This window comes from Brassica napus, unplaced genomic scaffold (assembly GCF_020379485.1).
Source record: "Brassica napus cultivar Da-Ae unplaced genomic scaffold, Da-Ae ScsIHWf_3054;HRSCAF=3858, whole genome shotgun sequence".
In the NCBI taxonomy this organism is placed as follows: domain Eukaryota; kingdom Viridiplantae; phylum Streptophyta; class Magnoliopsida; order Brassicales; family Brassicaceae; genus Brassica; species Brassica napus.
Window position 1 is genome coordinate 1 of NW_026016292.1, and position 10,553 is coordinate 10,553.

The following is a 10,553-nucleotide window of genomic DNA, read 5'->3' on the forward strand; positions in this document are numbered from 1 at the left end:
CATATCCGCGAGTACAAAATCTCGGATATGCTTCACAAACAGTTTTGTCCAACGACCATCTCGCGTATCCATCGTCAAAATGTTTCACCTCTGGCCACCAGCAACAACCTATTAATAGCACATATATATGTTATATCAATAAATGTGAATTAGTATAAATATGTGATAAATGATATTTAATTTGTTTAAAAACTCACATAAGTAACATCCATCACAAATTCTCTCTGCTTCATTTCTTCTAGTTCGTCCTCTGTGGCGTATCTATATTCGAACCGCTTTTCCGCCATGAAAAATCCTGTACATATGATGACAATAGTGTAATTAATTAAGATTTAAATTTCAACTTGTAAAATAAAAATTTGTAAGCTATTTATTTACCTCTCATATTTAAGAACATCTTCGCAGTTGGTGAACAAATATGTTTGCAAATTACTGCGCTCCTGCTCAGTAAGTCGACGGTCCTTTGGTTTTCCGCTAAGTCGTCCAACTTCTGTGAAAATGTCTGGAACCGTAACATGATATGTGCCGCTTCGCCTCTATCATCATGCCGAGCAGGTCTTCTGTTTTGGTCTGAACTTCTGCTGGAAAGTAGTACTCGGCAAAGTTTGAAGTTTCTTTATTGTTCATCTGTGCGACTATAGAACCTTCCACCTACTTAAATTTTCAACATCTTCTTCAAATGGAACATATACCGCTCATACAGATACATCCATCTATACTGCACATGACCACCAAGTTCCAACTTCCTCTTGCCAGGTGAATAACAAGATGCTCCATAACGTCAAAAATGAGAGAGGAAATATCTTCTCAAGGTTGCACTGAATCACGGGCTATGTTAGTCTTCAAATTTTCAATACCTTCAAGAGTCACTGATCTCGTGCATAAATCGCGGAAGAAACCACTTATCCCTGCAATTGCTTCATGAACATTTCGTGGTAATAGTTCCTTGAAGGCAAACGGAAGGAGCGCTGCATCATTACATGGCAATCGTGGCTTTTCAAGCCAGTAAACTTTCCTTCCTTTCTGTCGATACAGTTACGAAAATTAGATGCGTAACCGTCTGGAAATTCCACATCGTTGAAATCCAATCAAAGAACGCATCTTTTCCCTCGCATCAAGTCGGTATATGGGAAAAGGAGCCCTACCATTCTCATCAACATGAAGTTCTGAACGAGCACATATATCGACTAAATCCAGTCTTGACTTCAAATTATCCTTTGTTTACCTTGAACATTAAGGATCGTGTTCATGAGATTGTCAAAAAAGTTCTTCTCAATATGCATGACATCTAAATTATGCCTTAGCAGATGATCCACCCAGTATGGCAGATCCCAGAAAATACTTTTTTTTGTGCCAGTTATGTAGGTCTCCAACAACATCTACCGAAAACGCTCATGTCCACCGACGTCTGGCGTCCTTTCTGCCACCAAATCTCTTAGTTGTGTCTTCAAATCTTTCCCACAAATTTCCGGAGGTGGACTGTCAAACACCCTCTTGTTCTTCGTAAACAAATTCCTACTCCTACGATATGGATGATCAGGTGGTAGGAATCTCCTGTGACAGTCAAACCAACACGTTTTCCTTCCGTGTTTTAGTTGGAAAGCATCAGTGTTATCTTGACAATATGGACATGATAGCCTTCCATGCGTTGTCCATCCAGATAACATACCATATGCTGGAAAATCACTTATTGTCCACATTAGTACTACCCGCATTTGAAAGTTTTCTTTACACGAAACATCGTATGTTTCAGCACCTTGAGCCATAGTTGTTGCAAACTCATATATTAGTGGCTGAAGAAACACATCAAGTGATCTCTTAGGATGCTCTGGTATGGGAACGAGAATCGAGAGAAACAAAAACTCTCGTCGCAAGCACAAGTTTGGGGGTAGGTTGTATGGTGTAAGAATGACTGGCCATAGAGAATACTGTCTTCCACTCTTGCCAAACGGGTTGAAACCATCAGTACATAATCCAAGGTAGACATTTCTTCTCTCATACGCAAAGTCGGTACTTTGATTGGAAATGCTTCCACGCTTTTGCATCTGAAGGATGTTTGATCTCACCATCTGTTGAGTGCTCTGCATGCCATCTCATTGGTTGCGCTGTGCGTTCAGACAGATACAACCTCTGCAACCTTTCCGTCAAAGGCAATACCACATCCTTTTATATGGCACTGGAACTCTTCCACTCGTATCTTTATAACAAGGCTTCCCACAAAATTTGCATGTAACCCGCTGTTAATCCGCCCTCCAATAAATCATGCAGTTGTCGCTGCATACATCTATTACCTGATACGATAAACCAAGACCAGCTACGAGTTTCTGAACCTCGTAGTATGAACCAGTAGCTACATTATCCTCGGGTAGAATACCTTTTACAAAATCAGCAATCGCATCCACACAGTCTTCAGCCAAATTATAATCTGTTTTAATGCCCATCAATCTTGTAGCAGATGATAAAGCTGAATGACCATCTCTGCAACCTTCGTACAATGGTTGCTTTCCAGCATCCAACATATCATAAAATCTCCTAGCTTGTGCATTGGGTAAATCTTCCCCTCTAAAATGATCATTTACCATCTGCTCAGTACCTACACCATAATCTACATCTGTTCTAATTGGTTCTTCTAATCTAACCGCTGGCTGAGGTTCGCTAGTACTACCATGTTCATAATCAGTTTCCCCATGATGATACCAAATTTTGTAACTTCGTGTAAACCCACTCAAATATAGATGAGTCCAAACATCCCACTCTTTAATAATCTTTCTATTTTTACAATTAGAGCAGGGACATCTTAACATATCTGTTTTTGCTTCCGGTTGTCGGTGAACTAACCCCATGAATTCGGTTATACCTCGTTGGTATTCTTCCGTAAGCAATCTCGTGTTCGGATCCAAATGAGGTCGATCGATCCAAGAACGAAAATAATTTGAAGAAGAGATGTTTTTATGAATCAAATTCGTGTGTAAAGAGAGTAAGAGGGAGGATGAAGATATGGAGTGAATGAAGACAAAGAGGGGTGCTTGTATTTATAGTTGAAATCCTGCCGACAGACCGAGGAAATTCCGACGGAATTCCGACGCCAACGGCTAGTTCGTCGGAATTTCCTTGGAATTTTTAAAATCTCCCAACGGCTCTCCAACGGCTATAATATATCCTCGGAATTCATCGGTTTTTTCCGAGGAATACATTTCTCCTCGGTATTCCATAAGAATATTCCGACGGATTGATATTTCCTCGGAATTCCGTCGGTATATTCCGAGGAAATTCCGAAGAAACCAAATTTTGTGTTTCCTCGGAATATCCTCGGAAATTTCTCGGGATATTCCGAGGATTTCATTTTCCGTCGGAATGTCTGTCAGAATACCGCTGTTTTCTTGTAGTGTAATATCGACTTTAGATTTGTGTGCTTGATAATTTCCAACTTAATTTATCAACGTACTATAAATCTATTACGATATACTGTAGTGATATATATGGTGTTACTGATGCTGACACAAATTTTCCTAGATATTATCATAATATGTTTCTAAAAGTAGCTTTCAAGCTAACAAATGGGTCCATGTTCTTTTCTCATATCAATTTTTCCAACCAATGATCTAGATCATATATGAACTGTCTGATTTTGACAAGATCTGTGACAAGATATTATCCATAACAAAAAGGAAAACTAGAGGTAGTTTTTGAAGAATGAGAGTAGTTAAGAGAATTGAGAGGATCGAAAGGATGAAGGATGAAGGATGAAGGATGAAGGATGAGAACCACAAAGAGTGGGCATCATTGCGGTCGCAGATATTTTTAACCAAAGTGGACCTTCTTATGTTCTATCGCTTTCTGTGAGATTTTATTTTTCTATATTTCTCTACTATCATTTACTGGAAATCCCTAACATAATATTAAAAAGTCCAAAATAAAACTATTGAGGTGTCGTTATCATAAAAATTGATAGGAATTTTTTTTTCTTTTCGAAATAGTTGAAATTTCATTAAATAGTAATTGTATAGAATTTTAGTTTTGTACACATCATCTAGACATTAATTATGAAGCGATTTTTTTTTATGTGTTGTTGCCACATTCATTCTCAAAAATAAAAAGATGAAATTACTTTGAAAAAATATAATATGATATCAATTTAGTTGTGACATATAAAATTTCTCCTATAGAGATTATTTGTAAACTGATTTTCTTTTTCAAATTTGATTATGTGGCATCAGTATATTCCTTTTCAAAAATTAAAAATGACATAAATTTAAAAATAAACAAGATTAATCTAATTTTGACATATACAACTTTTATAAATATTTCATATTTTAGAAACATTTTAAAATATGATAATGATTAATAATTTTTATAGCACTATCAAAGTAAAATTCCTTTATAAAGATTCACATTTTTAGCAAAATTATTTAAATATGGAAATGGTTAATAACTCACATAATCATCAAATTATATTGTATATATCACATAATAAAAAATAAACTAATATATTTATAAATATAAAATTTTTATACATCAACTTATATAATAATAAAGATTATGATGTCTTTATGTTTTTTCCCATATAACATCAATGAAAGTTAGTGATTTGATTAGTGTTTTTTTTTTAACACCTGACTTCAACAAAAATCAATTTCATCTTGTACAGCCCAAGAGATGATAATTTGATTTTATATTTTCTAAGTAGCTTGACATAAATACACTGAGAATTTCTTGAGAAACGTCCAAATTTGATAAAGATGTATAAGTGGTCATTCTGTGTAGAGAAGAGAATGCGTATCTAAATTGTTTTCATAATAAACATATATGTAGTTGAACTGAATAAATATGTAATATAACGTATTAAATTATTATTTTGATATTACTAAAGTTTTCATTTTTACTGAATGGAACAATTGCATGTAAGAATATGTTGGAAACAAAAATATCAAGGTAATCTTGATAACATGTACCATAATTACTTTACGCAAAGTTGATATCGTGTAGGTTTTCAGAGGGAATATATGCTTCCACCCAAGCACACTAATGGCTTATATAGTTTAACTAGATTAAGACCCGCGGCTTGTGCAGGATAAACATTATATATATAAATTATTTTATGTATTATATGTTCTTACATATTATGAAATAATAAATATATATTGAATAATTAAAAGTCAGTAACTATTACATATATAATTAAATTGGTGCAAACGTATAAATCAATTTTATTAATCCAAACAATTTTTTTTAAAAATTTGATAGGATATGTAATTAAATTTAAATGATATTAACATACATAGTATATTTTTAATATTAAAGTCTATTAAATGATGCTTTCTACTCATATGTTTTTTTGATCATGTGTATCTTTAATAGCAAAAACTTTAAATTATTGATAACAAAATTTTCATTGTAGGATTAATAATTTTAGTAATTTATAATTTAAAAAAATTTATCAATGTTAGTTCAAAACTTTTATCAAAAAAAATTATTCAAAAAAAATTTTGAAATTAAAATATTTATTTATTCAATATGGTTTATAGTTTAATTTAGAATAATATATATACATATATATTTTAAATCTTAATGATTAATTAAATTAGACTTTTATTTATATGATTTTGTAATCATTTGTATTTTGTCATAACAAAAATTTTAAACCATGGATCGCAAAATTTGAATGTGAGACTTTTAACAGTTTTAGTAATTTATAGTCGTTTTTTAAAATTCAAAATATAACATATACAGAAAAATCTAAATTTTTATAATATGGTTATTGTGATTTTTTTTAAATTATTTTAATAGTTTAAAATTAAACAAATTTAATAGAAGATACATTTTTTTATCAGATCTTTATTATTCAAAATCATTAATTGTCATATATACTTTAGCCACATTAGGCAATTCCGTAATCTTTATTTAAGGAAATAATAAATGACATTAATAATAAATTTATGGTTAGTTTAATAAAAAGCTTATTATATAATTAGATGGACCAACATATTTCTCTAATAATTCTAAGAATCATCTTAGTGATGACACGTAATTACAAAAAGAAGTTGTAATGTTTCACAAATAATATATAGGGGATAGTTAACCTAATCTCAACAAAATAAAAGCATAAGCATTTGTAATTACATATTAGGATGTTTATACGTAAATATAAATTAAAAAAAAAAAGTGAGTTTTAAACAGTATAACATCCAAAATTTCTGTTTTGATTAATATAGCAGAAGTTCATTCCTAGATTCAAAAAGATTGATAATGACACATTGAAAGAGAGCGTGATTCATTATGATCTTTTAACATATACCTGAAAAATAACAGTGTAATAACATATTATGGCATCCGGCTATATTTTTAGAGAAACTTAAATTAATTTTAACTAATACTTTACTTGGACATGAACATTTCAACATCTTCATTTAACAGGATTGAACATATACTGGAAACAATGCAAATCAGAATGAAGAATCATCTTGCCATGATCAATACCCACACAATACACAAAGAAATTATAAATGTAGTACTAAACGCTCAAACAATCATACTATAAAACCAACAACACAATAACATTATTGTAAGGATGTGGTTCGGAATCAGAACTGGAATCAGAAGTTTATGGAAGCTTTCAGAATTTTGTTTTCAATACGCTGCCGTGTCTGCCAAATGTATACAAAGCGTTTACCTTTTTCATTGAACATTTTCAGTCAATATAAAAACAAACATATTCAAAAGCTACAAACAAAGTTGATCTTTACATGTTCCAAGTTCATGATGCTTCTTGTTCAGCATGTTGCTTTTGTGTCTCAGCCTCTAACTTCCTCAAAGTAGTCGAACTTATCTTATCCCCACTTGATCCATCAGAAACTATTTCAACAATCTCAATCTACAAGGAAGAAAATGATAAGGGTTTGACGATTGAATCTTTCAAAATTCACCACAAGGTTAAGGCTAGGTGAATAAAGAAAGATGAACCTTGAGTTGAGAAAGACCCCTCTCTGCTCTCTTTCTGTTAACTGACAAACCACCAGGTAACGTCTCTTTGCTGCAGGTTATGATTAGTTAAAGCCACGGATGTGAACAGAAAGGAACATGTGAAAAAAAAGAGATTAATAGACACAAGGCTAAACCTGACTACAATAGCTTCCAAAGTTTAATCGACAATAGAAGGTCCATATGGATCAGTAATGGGCTCGGTTTGCACAACCAGCCCAGGTTTGATAGACTACATACAAGACCATGTAGACAAGTAAATAAGAGTAACTCTTTAACTCATATCTTTTGTCACATTAGTTAGTTCACAATTCACATTGTAGTAAGAAGACTATTCAAGTAGCTAACGAGAGAAAATTTCATCCTATGGTATGGGTGCAATTACCTTGACATAGTTCTCCACATTACGCATCCTTTCTTCAATTGGTTGTATCATCTCAGAGAACTGTACACACAACAGAGTGTGCCATAAGAGCTCACCACACCAATTTGTTCACTAGTTAACTCCTTTATTGATAGAAATAGAGCAGACATCTAACCGGAAACACTCTGGGTGAAACAGAGACTAGCTTCTCTCTGTGTGACTTACTTGCTTGTTCGTCAACATAGGGCCATCACATACTCCAACAACTAATCGTTCCCTGGCCAGTTCCGCCGCCGCCTGATTCGATAAATTTCGATTCGATTCTCAAAAAAACTCATACATACGCAGAAATCGCAGAGAGAGAGAGAGAGAAAAAAAACAATTAACCTTGAGGAAAGTGCGATGCCCATCGTGCAATCGATCAAAAGTACCGCCTAGAACGACAGCGCCGAAAGAATTCGCCGTAGAGACCTCTGAATCCTCTGCTGCTGCCATTTTCGATTACGACGAATCCGCCGGAGAAAGAAGACCTTTGAAATTTCGTTCGTATCTCATTTTTTCCCGGTTCGAGACCATTTATAGCCGATCCAATCACTTATGAACCGAACAAACCAAACCAAATTTTTGGTTTTCGGTTCAAATTTTGTTATGAATTGGATTCAATTCGATAAATTAAAAAGAGACGTGTTATTTGTTCGGTTTGACATTAACAGCTTTTTTGATGTAGTTAGGTTAGAATTGGTATAGCTTCTTTTTTTTTTTTGTGTAAAATTCTATTTCATTTAATTTTAGACCGAAGAAAACAAAATCACTTGTATATTTCGTAACGCTTCACCGTATCTGCAGCTTTCACGATCATTCATTCAGCCAGAACAAAAGAAATGAACCAGGCTACAAAAACATCTATGTTTCCAAATCAGAGAGCTTGCTGCTGCTGCTGCTTTGTTGGCTTGAAGCACTCTTGCAAGAAGTTGTGAAGCTGCGAGGAGTACAAGTCTGGAAAGTTCCGGTAGTGATCAACATGAGGAGACGACTTGAAATTGAAAGACTGTACCTTTCTCCCAATCTTCTGCTGTTCTTTGATCCGGATCTCTACGGAATGCGAAGGAACAACTTTGTCACCAGAGCTGTAAAGATAAAGCTGAGGGCATGGAGGGTGGTTCTCATAGAGTCTCTGGGTGATCCTCGTTAGCCTCCTGCAACACTCACGACCAATGACTAACCAGTACCAAGTCAAAAAAAGAAACAGATGGGTGCACATAAAGCTTACATGTTGACCTCTGGGATGTTTAAGACAATGGGGAATAGTTTCTCTAGAGATGATAGCATCATGCTTTCGATTCCTAGAGGTTCTTTCTTTTGCTCATCTTCTTTTCCAGGACTGTTTGGTTCAGTGTTTATGGTGGAGCTACGTTTCTTCAGTATAGCAGCAGTAAAACCAGCTGCCCAAATCTGCAAGCAAACCATGAAATCTATAGTCGAATCTTAATAATAACATACTCATTGCTAAATCTATGTCCCTCCAGTGATTAAGATGTGTATAAAAACTGTACTGTCATAACGGATGCGAGAAGACAATGCGGAAACAATGAAAATGCAGTACTGCTAAGTTTCAACATAAGGAGAAACATTTAAAAGTTCAAACCTTGGTATCTAGAGGATCTGCTCCTCCTGAATCAATGATACAACCCTTAATCTTTTCTACTAACTCTTGTCTGCCCACAAAGCTCTCCAGCAAGGTACCATAGCTGCCAAAAGAACAACACTAGTGAGTAAAAGTGTTTGCTAGTTTCAACACATTCTTACCCAAAAAAAGACAAACACTAAGTTCATCATCATCATCATTAATGAGAAGATGAAAATTGTTTAATTATCATCATTAGTAACCAAACACTAGTTTCAACCTTTTATTTTATTTTTTTATTTTTCTTAACATTTTCATCAGTAATGAGAAGATGAGACTGATAATCAAACCTACACAAGCCAACCAGTGTTACTGAAACTGTGGAACACCAAGCACTTTTCTCTCCCGCCCTCTTCTTTCTCCGACACCCACTTGACCAACTCGTTCCCAAACTCATCTATCCGCCGCTCAAGCCTCCGTCCAAGATCAAGCCTGAGCAAATCCCTAACGTCGACGGTGAAAGTAACGGCGTTGATTCCCCTGGAGTTGTACCACTCCACGTATCTCCTTAGGTGTTTCGCTCTCGCTCCCAACCACCCGAGGAGAACCACCGTCGTCTCTTTCCCGCTCTCCCCGAACGTATTCGCGTTTCCCTCTCCGTTCACGGTCCGTGGAGCTCTGTTCCAGACGGCGACGCCGTCGCTGGGTTCGGATCGGAGCGGGTTAGCGTGAGCGGCGGAGTTCTGGAGGTGGAGATTCGACGTGAGGGAGAGGAGAGATTTGAAGAGGTTGGGATTCGAGGGGAGCGAAGAGCAGCAGCGTATGCGAGCGGCGGAGGAGGTTGAGGGTTCTCGGAGAACGGCATTGCGAGAGGGAAAACAGAGGTGGTTTGTGGATTTGAGAGAGAGGGAGTATGGGTTGGATTGATCTTGGTGAGAAGGAGACGACGATTGAGAGCGCAAGTATTGAAGATTCTTGCTGTTGCTTCCATGGCGAAACTCCGTCGACAATCTCACGGTTTCATCTGAAAGTCGCTAAAAAGAACATATTTAGGAAATCAAACACTCTGTTTTGTGCAGAGGTTTTGGTTTTGTCTGGTCTAGTCTAAGAGGATCAGATCCGCTGTTCTCTTCACAGATTGAGATATTGACCATGACATGTTTCATCATGAAACAAACACTCTTTTTCACTCAGCGGGTTTCGTTTCGTATGATTTGTTGGGATTTGGGAAGAGTTTTCTTGAGAAGAAATTAGTGAGAGGTTGAGCTGCAAAAGCATCCCTAAGAGGCTCTCGGTGCTTCTCATGTTTCGTTAAAGCTACCTCTCGAGACTTTGAAATGTGTCACCTGTTCGGTTTATAAAATAATGGTTTTTCTTGCTTCTTACAGATCGGTGATGATCATAAAGCAAGCAAACTGCAGAGTCTAAGTAGTTTTCTCTACCTACTTCTGTGAGGCAATTACGACCAGAGAGTACTGAAAGATGTTAATATAGTTTTGTGTTATTAGTTGTCCACAAAGTAGTGAATCCAAGCCAATCCCCTCATCAAGTCATGTAACCCAAAATAATAATAATACACATTATCTC

At 35.5% G+C, this 10,553-nt stretch overlaps 2 pseudogenes; both read right to left on the reverse strand.

Annotated features, from left to right (window-relative positions):
* Positions 1–6,445: 6,445 nt before the first annotated feature.
* On the reverse strand, positions 6,446–7,985 carry LOC106356222 (annotated as a pseudogene).
* Positions 7,986–8,141: 156 nt separating this feature from the next.
* Positions 8,142–10,186, reverse strand: LOC125602960 (annotated as a pseudogene).
* Between the last annotated feature and the right edge of the window lie 367 nt (positions 10,187–10,553).